This window comes from Fukomys damarensis, unplaced genomic scaffold, assembly GCF_012274545.1.
Source record: "Fukomys damarensis isolate Sample0158 unplaced genomic scaffold, DMR_v1.0_HiC HiC_scaffold_16, whole genome shotgun sequence".
Classification (NCBI taxonomy): Eukaryota; Metazoa; Chordata; class Mammalia; order Rodentia; family Bathyergidae; genus Fukomys; species Fukomys damarensis.
The window spans coordinates 86,994,511-87,003,074 of record NW_022900928.1 but is presented as its reverse complement, the minus strand read 5'-3'; the positions used below and the strand labels follow the sequence as shown (position 1 = coordinate 87,003,074).

Here is an 8,564-nt window from a genome sequence, read left to right as displayed (position 1 = left end):
TTTTTTTTTTTTTTTTGGTACTGGGGATCGAACTCGGGATCTCGTGCTCGTGAGGCAGGCGGCAGAACCACTGAGCTAAATCTCCAACCCTAGTTTTTTAGTTTTGTTTTATTCTTGCTTTGTTTTTTCCTTCTTTTTTTCCCCCCTATCTTCTTCACCAGTCTCCTGAAGCTTTGGTAATCTTCCTTTGTCCTTCTAATCTGTTTCTCTTCTTTTATTTCTCTATTTTTTCTTCTCATCCATTTTAAATTTTCTCCCCTGAAGGTAAAATCACTCTGTTGAGGGAATATTTACTGTATATTATTTTCTAATTTGTTTTAAATTGTTTTATAATTTTAAAATCTTGTATCTATAGTTAAAGGTGGCAAATCAACAATTGTCACAGTCTGTCATTTTTTAGATTGTGCTCGATGTTACTGTTATTACTGATTGTATTACTTTAGCCAAGGTGAAATAATTATTGTGATTAGTTGTTCTTCTTTGTATGATAATACTGAGGTTGTCTGGGGGACATAAATGATACCATAGTCCAGCACCAATGAACTGGGTGCTAGGAACAGGCAGCAGCTTCTCATTCCTAATACATTGAAGAGGCAGGATCTTGGAACATACTCAAAAGCCAGAAGCCAGCCATGCCTAGAAAATATCTCGGAAAAGTAGTCATTTCATAAAGAGGTCTTGATACTAGCTATAAAGCTATCTGCCATGAGCAATTAATGAGCATTAATGCAAAAACAAATTAAAAAATAGAAAATAAGAAAACACTGAAGGAAGATACAACCTCAGACCTTCAGCTCAACCAAGGAAAATCCAGGGGGCATTGAGGGAGAAGAAATTAAAAGCCACACAACTTGCAATCCTCCTGCCTCAGCCTCCCAGAGTACTGGTATTACAGGTGTGTACCACCACATCCAGCTTTGTTTTTAAAAAACCCTGTTAACTATGTTTTAACATGCATAGGCTGCCCACTTCAGGGAGCATCATTCTCCATCCCTATAGCTTGGGGACACTTTGCTGGCTTGATAATTTTCAGAAAATTCCATTGTTTTCTTTTTCTGTGTCTGAGCTTTTTCTGGGCCTCTGGATGACCAGGTTAGCAATTGAAGGCAAATGAGACATTTCTTACCCTTACTTCTTTCTTCTCAGGTCTTGGCATGGCTACTTAATTAGATAAGAACTCATATCATGATTTTCTCATGAATTTTGACTTTGGAAACATGGTTGAATCTCAGGCTAGATTATAAAATGAATGACTATTTTACATAGATTTTATATTTGCCAAATCAAAACCATCTTTAGATTTCTCTCTTCAAAGTTTTCACCTGTCCTTCATCTGCCCACTATCTTCCTGGTGAGCCAATGGCTCTGTCTTCTAAAAAGAATGATAGTGATAATGGAATTCCACCAAGATAAAACTGCATTTGCATCTTCCAGAGCATTTTTGTGCACCTAGCAGCCTTTATACAGTGAAAGTTCATGCACATAAAGCCATACGTAGTCCTATATGCATTCACTCAACAAATATTTGTGTGTTAGATGACATAGATAGACTTGGGATGAGATTAGATTTTGAAATAAAATTAGACAGAAATTTTCAATTTAAGGAAAGAGTTAGCTCTGGGAAGGGAAATTTCAACACAGGGTAAAATATATGAAGATAGGGACAATCAAATATGCTGGGGTCAGAGAGGATGTGCATCAGAACCAGACATGGGCATCCAGCTGGAGAACTTTCTCCCGGGGAACTGGAATTCACTGGCATTTCCATTCATATTCCTGCACTTCCACAATTTCTTGGCCATATATGAACTGATAATATCCTGCCTGGAAATGCTTTCCTGGCCACAATGAGGAGGAAATATGTATCCTTTCTAGGTCTTGTGACTTTTGGCAATGTTACTAGCATCAGCCTTAATTGAAAGTCTACTGAGGTCTATAAACTGAAATCTAAAGTTTCATTAAACAAGATGAGATATGATATCTACTGACCACCCTACAGGAATTCTGATAAAAAAGGTCTGAACATCAAAGCCTTAATAAATTTGGTGGAAGTTTTATGACTTTCTCTCCATAGATCAGTGAAGCCAACTATTTATATTCCCTAGAATTTTTATGTTGAGGCCCAATCTCTAGTGCCGTAGTATTAAGCAGTGGAGCCTTAGAAAATGATGAGATTAGGAAGGTAGAGTCTTCATTCATGGGATTTGTGGCTTTATGAAGCAGATCAGAGGGGGCATATTCACCTCTCTGCATGTGAGGACACACCTAACAGTGACACACACCACACCTTTGAAGCCCAGAATGAGCTCTCCCCCCAAACTGAATTTGCTATTACCTTGATCTTGGATTTCCACACGATAGCACGTGAAAGGTAAGTTTATGCTGTTTATAAATCACCATCTAAGGTATTTTGTTGTGGCTGCCTGAAAGGATAAAGACACTGACCAATCACTTTGGGGTAAGATCTTTATAAGCTATTGCGATGCTGGGTTTTGGAAGCTATTCATAATCTCTGCTAAGTTTCCACAGGAGAAAGAATGCCAAAGAAATAATCAGTCATTGTACCGCTGTTGCTCCTGGCACTCTCATTTGCCATGGATCAGTTCTTCACATCGCATGCTGTTTGAATTGTAGATGACTTTGACAGGCAACAACAGTGGGCCAGTTGGACCTGAATGAAAAGCTGTGTCCACTGCCAAATCAAAGATTTAAAGTTGATGGTGAAATCAGGAGCAGAGCTCTTCAAATCTCATCTGGAACATGCCTGAATTCCAGAAAAGGCCAGGAATTTGTTGCATCTTATGTGGGGCAAAGGCATCAGGTAGGAAATTTAGAAGACATTTTAATTGCCCTTCATACTAAGTGGAGTAACCAGGACCATCGGTTATAGGCCCGCAGTCAGAATGTGGATTCCGGGAAAGCAATCTTTTGTGGTTGAGCTGCCTTTTAAAAATCCACAGTCCAAACATTCTAATCACCTTGAGTTATCTCTCAGAAAAGGCCATTGTAATCCTTCGACACTGTGTTTGTCTGCTGCTGCTTAGGCGAATGACAGATCCAAGTGCCCGCTAGGGGAAATTAACGCTCTCATTTGTCAACAGCCTGCACCGCAAAAGTCTTCCTTCCCTTTCCTGTTGACTGAGTAATGGTTTGGAAGAAGAAAGGTGATAGGTATAATGTTTCTCCTAGAAGGAGAAAACTGACAAAAGGGACTACCCAAATATTTTCCATTTCAATGAGATGTTCTTTCTGCTCAAATTAAATGACTTTGTTAAAATAAGAAGGTATGGTTGCTGTAGATGGTGGAAGCTGGGTACTTAGTGGGGTATAGGATTACCACCCACTCTCTGCTCCAGCAGGCAAGTCTGACCTCATCTGTTTCTTCTTCCAGTTTAGCACAAACACATCTTTCTGCCCTTTGAATAAGCTCTGGCCTCCTGCTGAGGCCAACTTCAGTCCCTTCTCCTCTTGGAGTTGGAGAATCCTTCTCAGAATTTCTACCTTAGCAGTTTGGTATTGCAGTTCCTCTCCCCTGTAGTAGTCTCCCCTGGTCCCATGAAGGTTATCGTGCAACTTGAACTCTATGCAATAGCAATCATGTCATCTATAACTCTGAATACTCTGTACCACAGAGAATTATGTTCAAGACTCAGTACATAAGTGTTTTTTTTTTGAAGACTTCTTATAACATTAATTATGCTAGGTTTAACCTTCTTTTAAAAGCAAGTGATTAAATTAATAAAACAGAACCAAAATATAATTTGGTATGTTCTCTTGTACAAAAACTACACTAGATTCTTCACATTATTTAAACAGGGGAAATAATCAGAAAATATTTAGATTATTATTATTATTTTATCTTTATTAAATTTATTGGTACCTTTTAGGTACACAATACAGTTACAGTCATCATTAGGATCTTGTACCTTTACATGATTTATCTTGGCTCTTATTTTTCCCCATTCCCCAGCCCTTCCTTCAGCCCCTCCACCCTTCCCTGTTTACAAAGACATTGTTTCCATGTTTTCCCTTTTCACACATTTTTCTTTTCCCTTTTTACCCTTCCCCTACCCCTCCTACTTCCTCTACTCCTTTAGACTTTTCTTCCTATTACACAATATCAATTATACATTTTGACCTTTATTTATACTTTCACTTTTTCACACCAGAGAAACTATTCAGTGTTTACCCATGTGTGACTTATTAATTTCACTTCAGAGTATGGCCTCCATGTGCACCCACTTAGCTATAAATGTCTCTAGTTTCTTGTTCTTTATGGCTGACTAGTATGCCATTTTATAAAAAAGCTACATCTTTTTTATCCATTCTCCAGTTAATGGGCAATTGGGCTGTTTCCAAGTTTTAGCTATTACAAACTGTGCCACTATAAACATGGGTGAGCGTATAAACATGGGTGAGTGGTATGATTCTTTTAATTCTTTTGGGAAGATACCCAGCAGAGGAATAGAGGAGTCAAATTGGGCTTCTAGTCCTGGTTGTTTGAGTTGTCTCCATACTGATTTCCACCAGTCGGAACTCCCACCAACAATGAGGAAGGGTTCCTATCTCCCCATAACCCCACCAACATTTGTTACTAGTTAATTTCTTGATAGCAGCCATTCTTACTGGGGTGAGATGAAACCTTTATTTTTGTTTCCATCTGCGTGTGATTATTTGTAGCTTTTACTGCTTTGTCTGAGAAATGTCTGTTTATTTCTGATGCCCATTTTAAAATTGGGTCTTTATATTGGGGGGTCTGATTTTTTTGAGTTTTTAAAATATAGTTTAGACCTTTGTCTGAGGAACAGCTGGTAAAAAATTTTTCCCACATCATGGGTTGTTCTTAGCTCTCCTTGTGATTTCTCTGACAGTGCAGAAGCTTTTTTTTAAAAAAGATGAGATCCCAATTGTTGATTCTTTGTGCTAGTTCCTGTGCTACTGAGGATTTGTTCATAAAGTCTTTTCCTATGCAGATTATCTTCAAGAGTTCTACCTAACATCTTCCAGCAAGTTTAGTGTTTCTATTTTAATGTTTGTATCTTTAATTCACTCCAATTTTAGTTTAGAGAATGGTGAACTATAAGGGTCTAGTTTTAATCTCTGACAAGTTGAAAGCCAGGTTTTCCACCACCACTTATTAAAGAGCCTATCTTTCCCCCATTGAGAGTGTTTGGCTCCTTTGTCAAAGATGAGGTAGCTGAGTATGTCAAGAGTTACTTCTGCATTTTCTAATCTGTTCCACTGATCCTCAGATCTGTTTCTTTGCCATTACCATGCTGTTTTTAATCACAGTGGCTTTGTAGTATAGTTTCAAGTTTGGGATTGTGATACCTGCTGTCATATCTCTGTTGCCTAGAATTGCTTTTGCTATTCTAGGGTTCTTCTTATCCCAAATGAATTTTTGGATTGTTTTCTCTAGTTCTATGAAATATACTGTTGGGATTTCAATAGAGATTTCATTGAATCTGTATAGCAGTTTTGGACATATGCCTATTTTCACTATATTGATTATTTTCTACCCAGGAACAAGGGATCTCTTTCCATTTTCTTATATCCTCTTTAGTCTCTTTTTTCAGAGTGTTGTAGTTCTCAATGTAGAGTTCTTTTATTTCTTTGCTAGATTGATTCCTAGATATTTCATTTTTTTGGATGCTATCATGAAAGGGATTGTTTCCTTAATTTCACTCTCAGTGAGTCTGTTATTTGTGTACAAGAAGGCTATTGAGTTTTGAATATTTACCTTGTATCCAGCTACTTTACTGAATCTGTCAATTAAGTCTAGAAGTCTTTTGGTGGAATTTTTTGGTTCTATGTAGACTATCATATCATCAGCAAATGACAGTTTCACTTCTTCCTTTCCTATCTTTATTGCTTTTATTTCTTTCTTTTGTATAATCTCTGTGGCTAGTGTTTCCAAAACTATATTGAACAGGAGTTGTGATAGTGGACATCCTTGTCTTGTTCCTGATTTTAGCATGAAGGGTTTCTATTTCTGACCATGTGGTATGATATTGGTTGTTGGCTTTTTATAGATCGCCCTTATCAAGTTGAGATAAAAACTATTCCAATTTTCTTCAGGCTTTTTTTTTTTATAATGAATGGGTGTTGAATTTTGTTGAATGCTTTTTCTGCGTCTATCAAGAGGATCATATGTTTTTTTCCTTTAATCTGTTAATATAGTGTATTACATTTATTGATTTGTGTGTGTTGAGCCATTCTTACATCCTTGGAATAAATCTGACTTGGTTAGGGTGTATGATCTTCTTGATGACTCTCTGTATTCGGTTTGCCAGTATCTTATTGAAGATTTTTGCATCTATGTTCATTAGGGACATTGGCCTGTAGTTCTCTTTTTTGGTTGGGTCTTTCCCTGGTTTTAGAATCAAATAAATACTTGCTTCCAGGAAGGAATTTTGAAGCATTGCTTCTCTTTCAATTTCTTTGAAAAGTTTGAAGAGTAGTGGCAATAGTTCTTCTCTAAATGTCTTGTAGAGCTCAGCAGTGAAGCCATCAGGACCTGGGCTTTTATTTTTTGGTAAAATTTAGTTACATTTTCAATTTCACTGATTGTAATTGGGGTATTTTGACTTTTTATATCTTCTTTGTTCAACTTTGGTAATTCATATGTATCTAGAAATCTGTCCATTTCTTCTGTGTTCTCCATTTTATTAGAGTACAGGTTTCCGAAGTAGATATTGATGATACTCTGGTTTTCTGCTGAATCTATTGTGACTTCTCCATTTCATTCCTTTATATTTTTGGTACTGGGGATTGAACTTGGGACTTTGCCCTTGAGAGGCAGACAGCAGAATAACTGAACAAAATTCCCAGCTCCACCATTTTCATTCCTAATTGCATGAATTTGAGCTTTTTCTTTTCTTTTTTTTTGATAAGGTTGGCTAACCTTATCATCTATTCTTTCAAAAAACCAACTCTTTGATTCATTGATATTTTTGTATCATTGTCTTAGTCTCCATTGCATTGATTTCTGCTCTGATCTTTATAATTTCCTTCCTTGTATAAGCTTTTAGTTTCTCTTGCTCTTTTTTTTCTAGGAGCTTAAGATTCACCATTAGGATGTTTGTTTGAGATCACTTTGTTTTCCTAGTGTGGGCATTCACTGCTATAAATTTCTCATGTAAAACTGCTTTATGTATCCCATAGATTCATGAATGTTGTACTGGCATTATCCCTAAATCATAAAAACTGTCTAACTTCTTCTTTAATTTCTGCTGTGGCACATTGTTTGTTCAGGAGAGTGTTATTTGATTTACATGTGTTTGTGAAGTTCTTATGGTTTCTTATGCTATTTATCTCCAGTTTGATTGCACTATGGTCTGACAGTATACATGGGATAACTTCAATTCCTTTGTATTTACTAAACATGTTCTATGAGCTAGCATGTGGTCTATTTTTATGGTTCTATTTTCGTAAATGACCCATATGCAGCTGAAAAGAATGTATATTCTAATTTTGTTGGGTGGAACACTCTGTAGACATCTATTAACCCCATTTGCTCAAAAGCCTGATTCAGTTCTAGTATTTCATTATTGATTTTTAGTCTAGATGATCTGTCTATTTGTGACAATGGGGTATTAAGTTCCTCCACTACAATTGTATTAGTGCTAATTTGGGGTTTCATGTCCCTTAATATTTGTTTTGTATAGTTGGAGGCATTAGTACTGGCAACATAGCTGTTGGTGATTTTATTTCATCAGTTCATCTAAATCATTTCTTGCAGGCTAGCCTTTGTAAAGTTCCATTGCATCATTAACTGAAGACTTAGGAAACAAGTGGCAACAAAAATGATGACAGTTAAGAATGATGGTCCACATAAGTGACAAAATTGCAGGCATCAGAATTTGGAAAACATTTTCACATGAGTGCATTAAGTACATCCATTAGAACACATGAAGATTCATATTAGATCACAACTGTTCATTGGCAAGTGTATACATTGTGTGTTGTGTCTATACTCCCAAATGATCATTTGACAGTCTTGAGTCCATCTGTTTACCTAAGTATAAGTCACGGGTATTTATGAATTCTAATTAAATATACCTATAAATACTAATTCAACAGATCCATTGTGTGTTGCAGCAGACAGACCAAATGCATCCATCTGGCTGGCCATCTTAACTGAGGCTTAGTTTGGGAATAGAATTTACATTAGGAGCATCCTGAAAAATGCTAGAGCTTATTTTCCAGTTAACTGTTATTTTTAGGGAAAAGCAGTAACATTTATTGCCACGATTTGTTCTCCCCCCACTAAAACATCAGCTTTATAAGGCTAAAAACTTTTCTTTCAGTGCTTTTTCTTAGAACATGGTTTAGTACATAAACACTAAATCTTGCCAAATCTTTTTCACTGTCTAAATATTGGATCATTTGTCCACTAGAGAGATTCAAGCTCCTTCTGTTTTAAATTGATATATATCTTACCCTCATCTGCCACAGCATGTGGGGGGTGCTATTACAGACCCAGCGAATAAAGTTAATTGGTTAAAAAAAAAAAAAAAGGCTGTGGATTTAGCTCAGTGGTTCTGTCGCCTGCCTTGCAAATA

At 36.7% G+C, this 8,564-nt stretch overlaps 1 long non-coding RNA gene across 1 annotated transcript in view; it reads left to right on the top strand.

Annotated features, from left to right (window-relative positions):
• The window catches only part of LOC104874453, a 49,890-nt gene that overhangs the window by 832 nt on the left and 40,494 nt on the right, over nt 1–8,564 (top strand). The gene's annotated exons all lie outside the window — the stretch shown is intronic.